The following is a 14907-nucleotide window of genomic DNA, read 5'->3' as shown; positions in this document are numbered from 1 at the left end:
CTTATTGTTCCACCTTCTGCTCCACCCTGCCCCTCCGCCCCTGCCAGGTGGCCTTATACTTGTATTTCTCATCCTACGGAAGCCTTGCTCCTTCCAGCCCAGGCCCAGCCCTGTTCCTTTCTTTTTCCCTCTGGGAAGATTATCTAAAGTGAATGTTTACTCAGGAGCCTGCAATCTGTGAATAATGGGCTATGCTGGGTGAACTATGCAGGCTGAACATAAAGGATGTGTTTAATAAGTCCTGATACCGGTGAGCTTAGCCTGTGACATTATGGCCTCACTTTGGGTCCCAGCTGCACAAAAATTGCTGGCGCAGGACATGATTACTGCCAGTGCACGAACATGGGAGTGGGGCTCATGGCTCACCTTCTTCAGGAAGCACAAGATGCCCCCCTCAGGGCTCTCGTAGCTTCCTGTGCCTAAGCCTGCTATAGTGTGCATTGAGGACTAGGCCGTCTGCTCTTGCCTCTTCTATACAATATTACAGTGAAGATTTTAGCCAGTGCAGTCAGTCAAGAAAAAGAAATAAAAGGCATCCCAAGTGAAAAAAAAATGAAAGAAGGAAAACTATCTTCATTCATAAACAATGTATAGTTGTCTAAGTGAAAAATCCAACCCCATCTACAAAAAACTATTAGAATTAATAAATGAATTTAGCAATATTGTGAGAGATCAATATATAAAAATCAGTTGTATTCTTATATACTAACAACAAATATTAAAAGATTAAAATAAAAAGCAGTAAAAATAATTTAACTCACTGAAGTTAAAAATAAATAGCATTTAAAATAGATATAATTTTAAATTGTACACTGAGGGATAAATCTGACAAAATATATCTGTATACTTGAAAACTAAAAAATATTGCTGAGAGAAATTAATGAAGACCTAAATAAATAGAGAAACATTCCTTGTTTGTGGATTGGAAGACTCAATATTGTTAAAATGTTACTTCTTTCCAAATTCTTCTATAGATTCAATAAAATCCCAATAAAAATTCTAGCTTCCTTTTTTGTAGATAGCAAAGACATGAGTCTAACATTCGTATGAAAATGTAAATGACCTCAAATAGCCAAAATAAGTTTGAAAAAGAAAATTATAGTTGGGAGACTAGTGCTATCTCTTATCAAGACCTATTACAAAGCTATAGTAATCAAAACAGTATGATTTTGGAGTAAAGATAGACTAAGAGATCAATGGAATAGAACAGAAAGTCCAGAAATCAACCTGGTAATATACAGAAATCTGATCTTTGAGGAATGGACAAAATATTTGAACAATAGGTTCACCAAAGAAGAGGCTCAATATCATTAGTCATTAGAGAAGTGAAGATTAAAACCACACTGAGATACTGCTATACATTTACTAAAATGGCTAAAATGACCATTTACTAAGCTGGCCATTTTATGTGTTGGTCATGATGCGGAGGAACTGGAACCCTCAAACTCTGCTGGTAGTAATGTAAAAGGTACAAACATTTTGGAAAACAGTTTGGCAGTGTAACCCAGACATTGGGTTCCTAGGTATTTATCCAATAGAAAGAGAATGTATGTCCATATCAAGACTTATATATGAATGTTCACAGCTGTTTTATTAGTAATAGCTAAAACCTGAAAACAAGCCAAATGTCCATTCACCAATGGGTGAACTGGATAAATAAACTGTGGAATATACATAGAATGGAATGTTATTTGATAATATAAAGGAATGAATTACTGATATATGCAAAAACATGGATGAAAATCTAAATTATTCTGAGTTAAAGAAACCAGACACAAAAATGGAGTATGTACTGAATGAGTCTATTTGCATAAACTTCTAGAAAATGCAAACTAATCTATGGTGACAGAAAGTGTTGCAGTAGTTGCCTGGGGGAGCAGAACAGGGATGAATGGGAAGAAGGGCTTACTAAGGGCAGAAGGAAATTTGGGAGGGATGAAAATGTTCAGTACCTTGATTGCTATGTTGGTTTCACAGGTGTATGCATATGTCAAGCTTATCAAATTGTATACTTTAAAAAGTGCAGTTTTCTGTGTCTCAGTTATACCTCAATAGAGCTGTTTTAAAAAGTGATAGAAAAGTTAGCAGAATAACAAAAGATTGAAAGCAAGTGTATCTTTCACCCTGAATTCCATGACACACACCGAGGTGACCTTGGGTCCCACCTTCACAGCATCATATAGGATCCTGGCTCCCCCTCTACAGCAGGTCCCACAAATGCTGCTCCATTTCAGTTCACTCTGCACTCAACTTGTCTGGCATTTAAAGGATTTATAAGGAACTGTGAATGAATAGCTTGTTAAATAACCCATAAAAGTGATTTGTATATAAAAAGCATCTTATGAGACAGGAGGGTGGGGAGTGGCAAATTGATAAGTTTCTTGTTCCTGGTATCAGCTGGGAAGGTCATGGCAGATTTCCTAGGAAAAAATCTAGGAAATAACATATCAAACCTAACCAAGACTAGTTCATAACCAAAACCCCACTGTAGTCAGTTTATGATAAGGTGGTCGATTGTTTATAATCAGAGTTCTAGCTGCCTTGTATGCCATGTGTGCCATGTGTGAATGTCAAAGATTCTCACAGAAGCAGTCATTAATAAATCTTAAGCAATTACACTGCATCTAATTCAAAATGGAATGCTGTGTCACTGTCCTGCTCATTTTATAGCCAAGACTGTTAGTCTTCACAGAAGACCATCCTATTGTGCTCCACCGTCAGCCAGCCATCCTTGCTAAGAAAACTTGAATGTGAGGGACATAAAAGTAATGTTAACTTATAAATAAAAGCCCTTAACGGTGTAGAACAACTTGGGCGCATTAAAAAACCTGGACTGATTTGGAAAAAAAGTTAATTACATAAAACCAATCATGACTAACATATCCCAAACTACTTCTTGAGCATACATTTTCGTTTTAGCAAGGAAAAAAGAGTATTCTCATAATACGCACACTATTTTTCCTATTTTATTTACATTTTCTTTTTCTTATTTTCTTAAACCAGCATGAAAATATCGCCAACGCTCCTGTCCCGCACGGGGACCTGCTTTTGCAGCAGAGGCAGGTTCTCCGCGAGAGCAAGTGCTGCCGTCTGTGACGGGGCGCTGCCTGCCGCCGCGTGTACCTTCCCGGGGCTGCCTGGCTATTGTCGAGCCAGCTGAAATGATTCATGGGTCTGACAGATGTCTGGTACAGCTGGATGTGTCCTTGATTATCCCAAAAGTCTGGACAGCACTGTCATTCACCATTGCCCAAATTATCTTTGTATTGACTGTGGAACCCTCTGTGACAGCCCTGTAATGGCTAATTACCCAGGATACCTTTGGTACTCGCTTCATAATGGTTTAGTGGAAAAGAAAAAGACCATAAGGATATGAGGAAAAAACCTACCAATAAAATAACATCCTGTTCTTTGAAAAAAACATGAACTCTGGTGTGATACATATATATATATTTATTTGATATCATGCAGTTTATGCTAATGAAATCCAGGGCCACATAGTAGAAGCATAGATTTCTCAAGAAACACATGAGGAGGAAATAAAATGTAAAGAACCTTGACAGTGATAAATTATGGACAATAGAAGGAGCTATTAGCTGAGAGAGAATTGTATGTATAACATACTTGAAAAAGGGTGACGAGTGGCCATTTGCCTGTCTCATATATGGCGGGGGGGCGGGGGGAAGAACATGTTCTGTTTAGCAAATAACCTCCCCAGAAATAGAGAGGAGGGAGGAGAAAGGAGGAGATCCTTAGTAAAGCTGCCCGGAGGAACAAGGATAGAAAGCTGAGGTTTCATTTCCCCCCAAAATGCCATAAATTAGCACATTTGACAAACATAGCTCCCACAAAGCAGATATATATTAGGGGGAAAAAGATAAGGGAATAGAGGGTGCAAAATCCCATTTTGACTTTTAGTGGAGATGATGAGATCCCAGGAGGACAGACAAAGCAGACTGGGAACAGCTTTTCACACAAAGAATACAGTAATTTGCCACATCCTGTCCAGGCTGTGTTTGAATGTCACTCCTGTCTTAATTACCAGGCTAACAAAGCTATTCTGTTATTCTGGAATCGCTTTCACAGCTCCTGCGATGCAGGAGAGCAATTGGAAGAACTGCTCGTGGATCATTACTAAGCAAGCGGGTGAGGGGAGCGGCCTCCAAAGGAGTGGGAGCAGGGGGGCCACTGAAGGTAGGGAAGGGCAGTGGGTGCCCAGTGGAGACCTACGCTCTCCCCTGCTCTGGGGTTTTGGACAGTGTAGCTTGCAGAGGAGTGCTTTGGCTTGTATGGAGATCTGGGACCATACTGCTTTGGCTCTGCGTGCCCTCTGGGTGGGCTAAAGTGAAGACTGTCCCATCGCTCCACTCCCTGTCTAGGTGTCAGCCTCATGCCAAGTAACCCATAAAACATAAAACCCAGCTAGTCAGACCACAGAACCTTGGTTACTGGAATTCTGGCTGGTTAAATTGTCCTTTTAACTGTAGATAAAGAAGGAAGTTCCTCTTGTCTCAATCCATTGCTGAAATCATTTCTAAACTGTCATTCCACTCTCCTGGGTCTTTCTTGGGTTATTCTTCAGTGTTTTGGGGAGACCTCGGTAATTCTCACGGAGGACCATGGTGGGGTTCGGGTGAGAAGGGTGCAGGGGTTTAAGCCCTGTGCTGATAGGCATCCTGGATGGTGGCTGTTTAGATTCGAGCTGACCAGTCTGTACCCGATTGTACCCACCACGTCCCTCTCCTTGAAGACAACTTGTAGTAAAAACACTTAGTTAATCATGGGCTCTGGTTAGTTGGAGTGTTTTTGTATTTAGAAAAGAAACTTGCTTCATTCATGTGGGACATTTATGTTTCCTTTACCATCAGGATTTGGGTGTGATACAGTGATGATACAGTCCAGCGAAAGAAGAGGAAAATGAAAAAAAACTTTAGTTCTATGTCCATCCCAATTGAATAGCAATGATCTGTCCTTTATACGCACATCAAAAAATTATTAAAGACAAATTTCCTGGTCCTATTTAATCTACGAAATTAGGATTTTATTTGGAAGAGATGGACGTTGACATAAAAGTATTTCACAAAGTACTGGGAATAATTACATAAAATGGTAGTTCATCAAGCTTAGTTTAAAAAGCAAACTACCCTTATTTCTCTTTTACCCTTTTAAAAGAATCTAAGAACAGCTAATTCTAGGTATAATGTGAAGTTTGTCTTAAAGTTATTTCTCAGAAAGTAATAATGATACAAGATTCCTTAAGTCCTTGCTTATATGAATAGGATTTAGATAAGAAGTGAAAGAAAGATCTGAAAATACAGCAGGTGGTCAAAGCTTGAAGAGGTGCACATCTATTACTATAGCAATTACCATCTATAGAAATTATCTGTTAAGCTGGGTTTCTAATTAGTTAATTAAGTGTATTACAAATATGTTAAGTAGTCATATAATTGTTTGTTTCTCCTTACAAATGTGATACATAATCTAAAATTTAAATTATCATCTTTTAAAATGTCTTCACTTATTATGATTGCCCTGAAAGATTGTAAATTTCAAAATTGAAATCAGAAAAAAGTAAACATACTGATATATTGTTATAAAATAAGAGCATTGTCTTATGAATAAGTTTGTAAAAATGTACTTTTATAATGGTCTGCCTAGGACTAATTGCTGTGGATATAATAGGCACATATTTCATTTGCTAACTCTAACTCTGTGACAATGATGGACCAAAATTCTAGAACGGGAGAAAAAACATCACACACACACACACACACAAAGGACAGTTCTGTGTGCTGACTTAACAATTTACCATTCAAGATCTGAAAACATTTCTTAGATGTGATTATTCATTACATTAAAAATAAAAACCTGTGGCAGAAAAAACCTAAGAGCTGCAAACTCTTATACGTACAGGGGCCAGCAGGAACGTAATGGGCTGGTGGGGATGTTGTCTAAACTAATGAGAATTGTTGCCATGTGGGAATGCAAACCAAGTTTTGCCAGACCTCTTACATTTTCAGGAAAACCTGAAAATTCACACGTTTAGAGATTGTGAGTCCCTGTGGCCTCACAAGCTTCTAGCCTGCATGGGTTTGCCAAGAATAGGGGAGAGACCCGGGCTGAGGGGGATCCAATGCACTTGATTATTCAATACATAGTAAGAACCGTAAGGAGTAGAATGCTGTTGACATTGAGTAATACATGGTTGACTACCACATTGCGCTCACAAGTATACAATTTAATTAATAGCACTTTTTCATATCTCATATCATCTAATTCACCTGATAAGAGAAATAAGGATCTTTCTGTGCTGCCCATTTATAGGTTCCTCCTCTCGCACTGGTCTCTGACAAGTCTTTCCTTGCCTCTTCTCTGAAGGATAAATCCTACAGGGCTCAGAGAGACTCTGGGCAGCCCTCTAACTGGGCTGGCTCCTTGTGCCATGTGCCCTGGACCTCACTTTTGCAGCACTATCACAATTATGAATATGTAATTTTTATTGTCTAGCTTCCCTACTAGACCTTGAGCTCCGTGAGGACAGAGAACTAAATCTGTACCCTAGGTACCTACTCCAATGTCCAATATATATTTGTTTGATAAATGTTTGCAGAATAAGAGACATTTGAATGATACATAAAAATTTATATATGTGTCCAGAGATTATTCTTGTCATTCAAAATTCTCTCTGGAGAGTCTAATTGAGAGCTATTTCTTTATCTGCTGTCAAGCAGACTTGTTACTTATTTCTGGCAGTTCTTTTAAAGTTCCTCTGCTGAGTTGGGGATTCCTTAATTTTTCTAAGATCCTTGTGTGTGTTTTTCATGACATATACAAATAATGAAGGTTTCCTTAAAATGCACATTTAGAACAAATGCTCTACTTTGTCCAGATAACAGAAAGGGTGGGAAATACTAATTGCAGTAAAAATAGCCACAGACTATTTCCCTCTCTTTATTCATACCCTTGGATAGCATCCTCAACATATGGCTTGGCTGTGGTACTTGTTTTCGCCATTGTGACAATTCAAATACAATGGAAGCAGAGACTTAGATATTAGGACATGTTCTCTCTTGCTGCTCTTGGAAACCCTATGGCCTTATTCATGTGAATAAATAAGGCTGGGCTAGCCTGCTCAGGACAGTAACCTTCGTTACCTGAGCCTCCAGCCTCCAGACACACATGTGAGTGAGGTCATCCTATCTTGCTAACCCATCTCCAGGTGACCTGCCATCTGACTGCAGTAAACCCAGCTGAGCTCAGCCTCTATTGCTGACCTATAGAACTGTGAGTTAATAAATGATCATTGCTTTAAGCTGCAAAGTTTTGGGGTGATTTGTTATGGAGCAAAAACTAACTGATTTACCTTTTTTTTTTTTTTTTTTTTTAGGGTTATGGTGCTTTTTCAGTAAGACTAGACTGGAAAATCTGAGTATTAATCCTCCCTTCCTCCAACTGACCCGTGCACTATTACTATTAGCTTCAATGAAGCAGAAGCCATTTAACCGGGAAAGCAGCCTACCAGAGATGGGGAATGTGACTGGAAGCGACAGAGACCCACTCTGTTTCTCCAATAGCCCCTCTCTAGGTCTCATTAACACCCGAGTGGGCAGCAGATCCAAGAGTGAGGAAGCAACACGAGAGAGAGAGTAGGTGGTGGTGAGAGCCAAACTGACGGTAAAGCTTATACAGAGAAACATGAAAGAATGCGCTGTCCTGGCATTGTATCACAGCATCCTCTAAAAAAAAATCCTGTCAAAGTTTCTAGCCCCTGAAGGCTAAAGGCTGAAGTCAAGCAAATATGGGGACTAGGCAGTATATCATTTTAATGCAGAGAAAACGCACATATTAGATGTGTAAGCCTGCCTTTGTTTAAGGCCCTTAAGCCTTTCTTAGCATTTTTAGGAGAATGCATTGAAAGTAAACATTTGTTACTTTTTAAAATGCTGCTCTGAAATTTTTAGTATGTTTAAATGTGCTGAGTCTTGATACAGTAATTTAAAAAAGCAAGAACCACACAAATGTAGCGTGTTGTTGCAGGGTTGGGGTAGAATAGGGTGGGTGTTTACTGAGTGCTTGCTATTTGCCCAGGCGTTATCTCATTTAATCTTTGCAAAGCACCCTATGTAGTATCTGTTTTATCTTTAATAAACAGATGAAGAAACTAAGGCTCTAAGAGGTTAAGTAATTTGTCCAAGGGCACACAGTAGCTATTAAGATTATAAATGGCAGATGTAGACATCAAATCTGAATCCACTGGTTGTGTTGTCTCAACAATAATAGAGTGCTTTTTCATTAATAACACTAATAATCATTATTTTTATGAAACACTTATGTAACTTTATTAAAAAATAATAGCTGAAAATTAGAGTATATGTGTCAAGCGGCTTACACCTAATAAATAATTTAACCCTCACAAATACCCGATGAGGTAGGTATAATTATTGTCTGTATTTTCAAGATAATAAAACCTAGGTATAAATAGGTTGTTTGATTTTCCCAAAGTTCCATAATAAGTGAGGGGTGAAGCAGATATTGTATTTAGAGTTCTTAAGGTCCAAGCTCTTTCCTTTAAACCATACATCCTCACTTTTATGTTTCTTCCAAAATAATTGTGATATATTTTGAACTCACTATTACAACAGCTGCTAGTGCACTGGGTCTCCAAGAAGGGTGACCAGCCACCACTTAGAAATACCTAGAGAAAGCCAGACCCTTTGGATTTGTATGATCTATGGCATTAGCCCCCATTCATCTTGTTCTGAGAGCTGAATCCCTTTCATGGAGCATGGTGCCCAGATCATGGTAGCAGCTCAATCAATATGTGCTGCCTGAATGAGTTTTGGGGATAATTCAGTTCTACTCTACAAGTAGTACTATACGGATGGGTGACATAACACTATAGAACCCTTTGGGCCTTTTGGTAGAAATATACTGTATTGGTTTTTTAGAATTTCTGTAACAAAGTACTACAAGCTAGGTGGTTTAAAATAACTGAACTTTATTCTTACAGTTCTGGAGGCCAGAAGTCTGAAATGAAGGTTTTAGTAAGGCCATGCACTTTCTGGAAGCTTCAGAAAGGGAGCCTTCCTTGCCTCTGTGGAGCTTTTGGTCGTTGTGAGCGATCCCTGGCATTCCTTGGCTTGTGGCGGCATAACTCCAATCTTTGTCTCCCTCTTCACATGACTGTCTTCCCTTTGTGTTTGCCTGTGTCCAAATCCCTCTTTTTATAAGCACACCAGTCATACTGAGCTCAGGGCCAAACTCTGATTCAGCCTGACCTCATGTTAACTTGCTTACATCTGCAAAGACCTTATTTCCAAATAAGGTCACATTCATGGGTTCCAAGTAAACATGAACTTTTTTGGGCAGAAACTATTCAACCCAGTATGAATACATTAAGAATTTAAAATGTTGTCATTTGCAGGGCCAAATATAAGAGGAGGCAGGACTGAGCGTATGTGGTCAAGGCTGGAAAGGGTTTTACCGCCCCCAACAAAACTATAGTCCCAAACGCCTTTTGGGGTAGGCTTGTTTGTTAATTTCAAACATCTATGCAGGCAAAGCATAATAAATCCTATCAGCAATGACATCTTAGTATGCATAAATATATCTGAGAGCCAATTTGGATGAGTGAGGTGGGGAAAAGCATGAAAACTAAAGTAAGAAAGTAGGAAGTTGTAAGGAAATGCCTTACAACTTACTCGACAAGGAAAAGGGAGGCAAGAGTTGCAAGAAGCAGAAAGTCTGGATGGATCCATGCAAAGATCAAAGAGACAATAACTTTACAACGAAAGGCAATTGGAAAGAGGGAGCTTTCTGTTGGTCATTGGTAGAGGTATCTGATTATGGGCTTCGAGACCTATCACTTGCCAAGGGATGGTATAGAGGAAAGACCTCTGGGAATGTTACAGAGAAAAGCAAGAGAGCCACTTGGAATGAGTATGGTAGTCAGGGACCTCAGACCGGATGATATGGGTCTATAAAAAATGCAGGGGTGTCCCTAGAAAAGATGCTATTTTCCTATTTCTTTCTGCTCTATCCTTAGGCATCCATTGGAAGGTCTGCATTACTAACAGATAAGACACTGTACAGTGCTTGAGAAGTGAAAGAGGAATGTGAAATAATCCTGCCACGAAGCTCTCCCAGCCAGGGTGAAGAATCTGTACATAGTAACCATACCTGGGGCCCAGTGCCATGGCTCATGGTACTATGGGAGAGGAAAGAGGCATGACTGGCCCTGAGTGGAGGGACACCTTCTTTTGGTTGGTGGTCTCTGCAGGTCTCTCCAAGGAGTGACACTAAAAACCTGGGTGAGTTGTTGGATTAGCTGTGTTGTCTTGGGTTATTTACTTACAGTCTGGGTTTCCATGGAAAAAAAAAATTAAGTGAAAATACTCATGTAACATTACCATTCTGGGCACATATTATGTGCTCAAAAATTGTTCTCTTCCTGTTTCCTTGATCGTCAAGTTTATTTTTCAGATAAACCTGTTTTGTGATCTAAGTTTCTTTAACTGGGTTCAGAAATGTTAAAATCTTAATCATAATTTTGTTTTGTTTGTAAGAACTCCCTATTCATCTGGGGCCTAAAGTTTCATTATGGTTTTAATTTAAGGACCTAAATTGGTTACTTGGCAGAAGTGGAATGAAATATGCATTCTACAGCTGAATGAATGGAATGCTGCTAGGATTTAAATTTTGATAAATGCATAGCTTTTATGCTCTTCCCAGTTCAATTTTGCTCTGCTGTGTATTGTAAAAATTTTTTTAAATGCTTCATTTTAAAGGAAATACTCTCTTGCAGTTGGATATTTTCGTACAGGGGTATGGGTTAAGGCTGTGGGTGCAGACTGAAACAATTCCCTATGTAAATTTGATGATACTGTTAATGAAGAGTTTAAGAATGCTAATTAAACTCTTTATTTAACCACTCCAAACTTCCCTCAGGATGGTTACAATACCAATGATGAAAAGTTGCAAAGGTATTGTAAACTTCTCTGTGTGGTATTTTTTCCAATAATGCAAATGATCTCTCCAGCTCTTGCAGCATCATTTAAAAATGAATTTTGATTACATCTAAGTTTGTTAAAAAAAAAAAAAAAGGAATCACAAATGTGCTCATTTCCCACAATGAAGGGGGACAGGGAAGGAGAAGAGCAAAGGAATACATAACATTTCTAAGTAAGCAGTCACAAAAGACCTTTAAATAACTCAACTTCCTACCGTATTTTATTATCTTCTCTCAGTTTTACAGCATTATCTACCATAGAAATGCAGGGAGATTTGTAAAACACTATAGCATTTAAGTCATTACATTTTATAGCTAATTTCTAATGTGGATTTGATTTTTTACGAGCAGAAAAAGAATCTAATTTGCATTAGTGACAGTAACTAGAGAAATTTAACACCTGGCCCTGGTTGTACCAGAAATTGAATATTAGGTACTTGGGTGCTAAAAACCCATTCAGATTTTCAAGGGAGATTTTTCATTTATTTATGTGCTGCTCTCATGTTTATCATTATAAAACTGCTCATATTATGATGGAAGAAAACTCACTGCCAGCAAAAATTCTGCATATACATTTTTCATCCTCTGCAAGAGAAACAGAACTATTTACCCATTAGCATGCACACACCCTGAAAAAAGCACCACCATTCCATGCATCTAAAAAAATATCACCACAGCCTGTGTGAGAAGCACTCAGATTCCTGCTGGCCTTTCCCATCTCCCTCCACAGCTCCATTCCCAAGCCTCCCTCTATTTTCTCTTCCCCACTCCCCCTACCCCACTGAAGCCCCCTCTCCGTCGTTGTTTCCCAGTTAGAAGCTTGGGTGCAGTGTATCCAAACAAAATTAAACCTCTGCTAAGAAGATCACATTGTTGTTACAAGAGCAATCCATATGTTTATAAAGTGTAGAAAATTAGGAACTGCAAAAGAGGCGAAGCTGGTGTTAAATGATATGGGAAGTGACACTTTACATAGCCAGTTACAATTAACACATTGATGGCATTTTGCTGGCTCCTTGCAGTGATAATGCTGTTGTCAAATGTGTTTAGTGCACCAAATCTCCTGGAGCCTTCAGCCAGGCAGCGAGCTTTTGACAGATTGAAGGTTCGGAGATAGGCTATCATGACAGATGGAAACTGGCACCGATGTTCAGCTTTCGCCGATCACAGGGGACCTGCCCCCCTTATTCTGCAGGGCTCGGCTCTGCAACCTTCCCCCTTCTGATGAAAGCAGGGGATGGCATTGTTAAATAGTGCATCTGTGTGAGTTAGACTCCTCTGATGAAAGCATAAGGCAGACGCGCTGTGAAGCAAAAGACAGCTTCTGCTCTAACTGCATTTTAGATAGACTTGAGGAGGGCCCTAGGGAGCTGGGAGGAAACTTTGGTAAATTTCAGACATAAATGGAAAAAAGACCACCTATTAATATCCTCCCCTCAAAGAATATAAAAAATACACCTCTGATGATAAAAATCCCAAAGAATGACTTTCATAAATAGTTCCCCAAGCTAGCACTCTTTATGGAGTTGTGTGAATGCGTTTTTCTTCCCATCATTTCCTTGTTATTAATCAGTTAATTCCCAGACAATCTAAGGAAATCTATAAGGAGATGCCCAGAGGCAGTTGTGTACAGTTGACTTGTAGGAAACTAATTCAATTACTCCAAGACACTCCTTTTGACACTGAGCTGGGTTCTTGAATCTATGTTTTAAAATCCAGGGCAGGGCGGGCAGAGCTTTACACAGCTGGGCACAAACGGGCAGATAATATAGTTAATTAACCTTTCACCCTCTCCCACCAATCCCCTTTTAAAGAAACACACTAGTCATTTTATTTCAGACGCCCATCCATTTCAAAGGCTTCCACTCCAGCTCCTGTCGTTCGTTCTTCTTTTCGCTGACAAATTCCTCTCTAATTTCCTTAAACTGGCTGAAGAGCCCTCTTTCTTTGCGGTCTTAATCTCCAGTTCCGCTCCGGCCGTACAGGTTGGGAGCAGCAAGTACCGCAGCCCATTGGAGGTATGATAATCAGCTGATTAGCTAGTGGAGTCGTTTTCCCTGAGGCTCTTTTGTGTGAAAAATCCTCACACTCAATTGACATGTGGACATCATAAAGCTGATGAAATGCAATTGTAATGAACAAGAGGGAGCGGCATCTGCAGCCGTCTAAATGAAGGGCCCTCCCCTCGCGCCATGCTAATTCAGAAAATCTGCTCCTAACGTGTACTCCCCCTGGACTCCAAACCGAGGCGCATCTCCATGAATGCATATTCAAGACGCGAATTAGCCTCGGTGGCAAGTGAGCGCCTAGCCTGGCCAGACGGATTCTCATTTCGAGACAGATTATACTGCATCAACTGTAGTAATGATCTGACAGTTCATTTGTGACGGAGTCCTAGAGCCGGGTTTACTGCACGGACGGGCACAGGTGCATGGAGAGCTAGCACAACCTCTCAGACAAGACCAGAGATTGCTTTGCTGTCAAATTATTTCAGCCAAAATAGCCCGATGAGGGAAAAAAGGGGTGATGTATTTAAAAAAATTAATGGGTCCTCATATTTACACCCTGGATGTAATGGTGGTTAATGGGTGTTCCCTTCCTTATTATAGGATCATGGAAACCTGGCAGTCATGAAATTAGGAAGAAAGAGGTGAAATTTCCCTCCCACACTCCTTTTCAGAAAGCTACATTACTTAGAAATTTCCAAGCGAATGAAACTTGGCATACAAGTTGTTTTTTTTCTTTCTCTAAATTAAATTTTACATGAATCAGTTTATAGGAAGAAAAACTCTGCAGTATTGGGGAGAGAAGCTGTTCATTTCCCCTGCTTGCTCTGTGACAGTTGCTAATATAATATGACAGGTTTGTTCATCACTATTTTGGATCACCTTTGAGGTTTCTGTACTACTCTTTCTATTAATACATGCTAATTAATGATGGTAAGGAATGTTCGCCTCTATATCTAAAAGCTCAAAGCAGTTTTCAGACATTGATTTATCTTTGAGAGTTAGAAAGAGGGCAGGTGTTAGCACTGCTATTTTTATAGAGGAGGAAATAGAAGGGTGGTGATAAAGTGACTTGTGCAAGGTCACACTGCAACCCAGTCCCAGATCTCTGCCTTGAACTCATTCTCACCCCTCTCCCACAGCTCTAGACACAGAAATTACTCCAGGGAAAGGGTTGCTAATCCAACACTAAGGAGACTCCATAAGCATTGCTAATAAATACAGCACATGCCTTAAAAGCAAATGAACAAGACAAGCTTAATAAGAACTGTTGTTACTACCAGGTAAGTCACCCAGCGTCTGCACGGTTCACGCAGAGGTCCTGTCAAGGAGCCGTATTCCCATGATTGCAAGAGCCACTCCTCAATCTTTTTATGCTTCTCTTCAGCACTCACACTGACCTTGATCTATAGCCTTTCAATTCAATGTATCTCAATGTATCTCAATAACGGTGCAGCATGTGTCTGTGGACACATTCATAATTTTGCTGCCTCCAGTAGGTTTGGAGGTGAATTTTGGGGATGGCTGCTGAGAGCTGTCCGTGTACACCTTCCTCTTCTAGTGATCAGGAGTCAACCATCAGACCGCTGGCTGTCCATGTCAGGCAAAGGAGTGCACTAGGCACTTCAGGGAGGTGAGTGGAATGAGATAAGTCTGTCCCCAAAGCCAAGAATGCCTAACACTTATATATAGCAAAGACAGATGCACATAAGCAAACAAACTTCAAAACGCATGATCCTCATTCCAACTGTGCCAAGACACATATGCAGCCCCCAATTCAACTACTGGCTGTTTTCCAAAATCTACTTGTAAATTGGTTGTTTCAAACTCACAATGCATTTTCTAATGGAAGCTGAGTTCTAAATGGTGGCTAGATTCTCAGGCCAGCTGTCA

General features: G+C 39.8%; 1 long non-coding RNA gene across 2 annotated transcripts in view; it reads left to right on the top strand.

Moving 5' to 3' along the window:
• The window catches only part of LOC148092606 (uncharacterized), a 56897-nt gene that overhangs the window by 30714 nt on the left and 11276 nt on the right, over positions 1–14907 (top strand). For both annotated transcript variants that reach the window (XR_015714923.1, XR_015714922.1), the window contains one exon: positions 10046–10310. This is a non-coding gene — a long non-coding RNA (uncharacterized LOC148092606). The remainder of the gene's footprint in view (positions 1–10045; positions 10311–14907) is intronic.

Source organism: Miniopterus natalensis, chromosome 8, assembly GCF_054644295.1.
Source record: "Miniopterus natalensis isolate mMinNat1 chromosome 8, mMinNat1.hap1, whole genome shotgun sequence".
Classification (NCBI taxonomy): domain Eukaryota; kingdom Metazoa; phylum Chordata; class Mammalia; order Chiroptera; family Miniopteridae; genus Miniopterus; species Miniopterus natalensis.
This window is presented reverse-complemented; position numbering and strand designations above follow the sequence as displayed.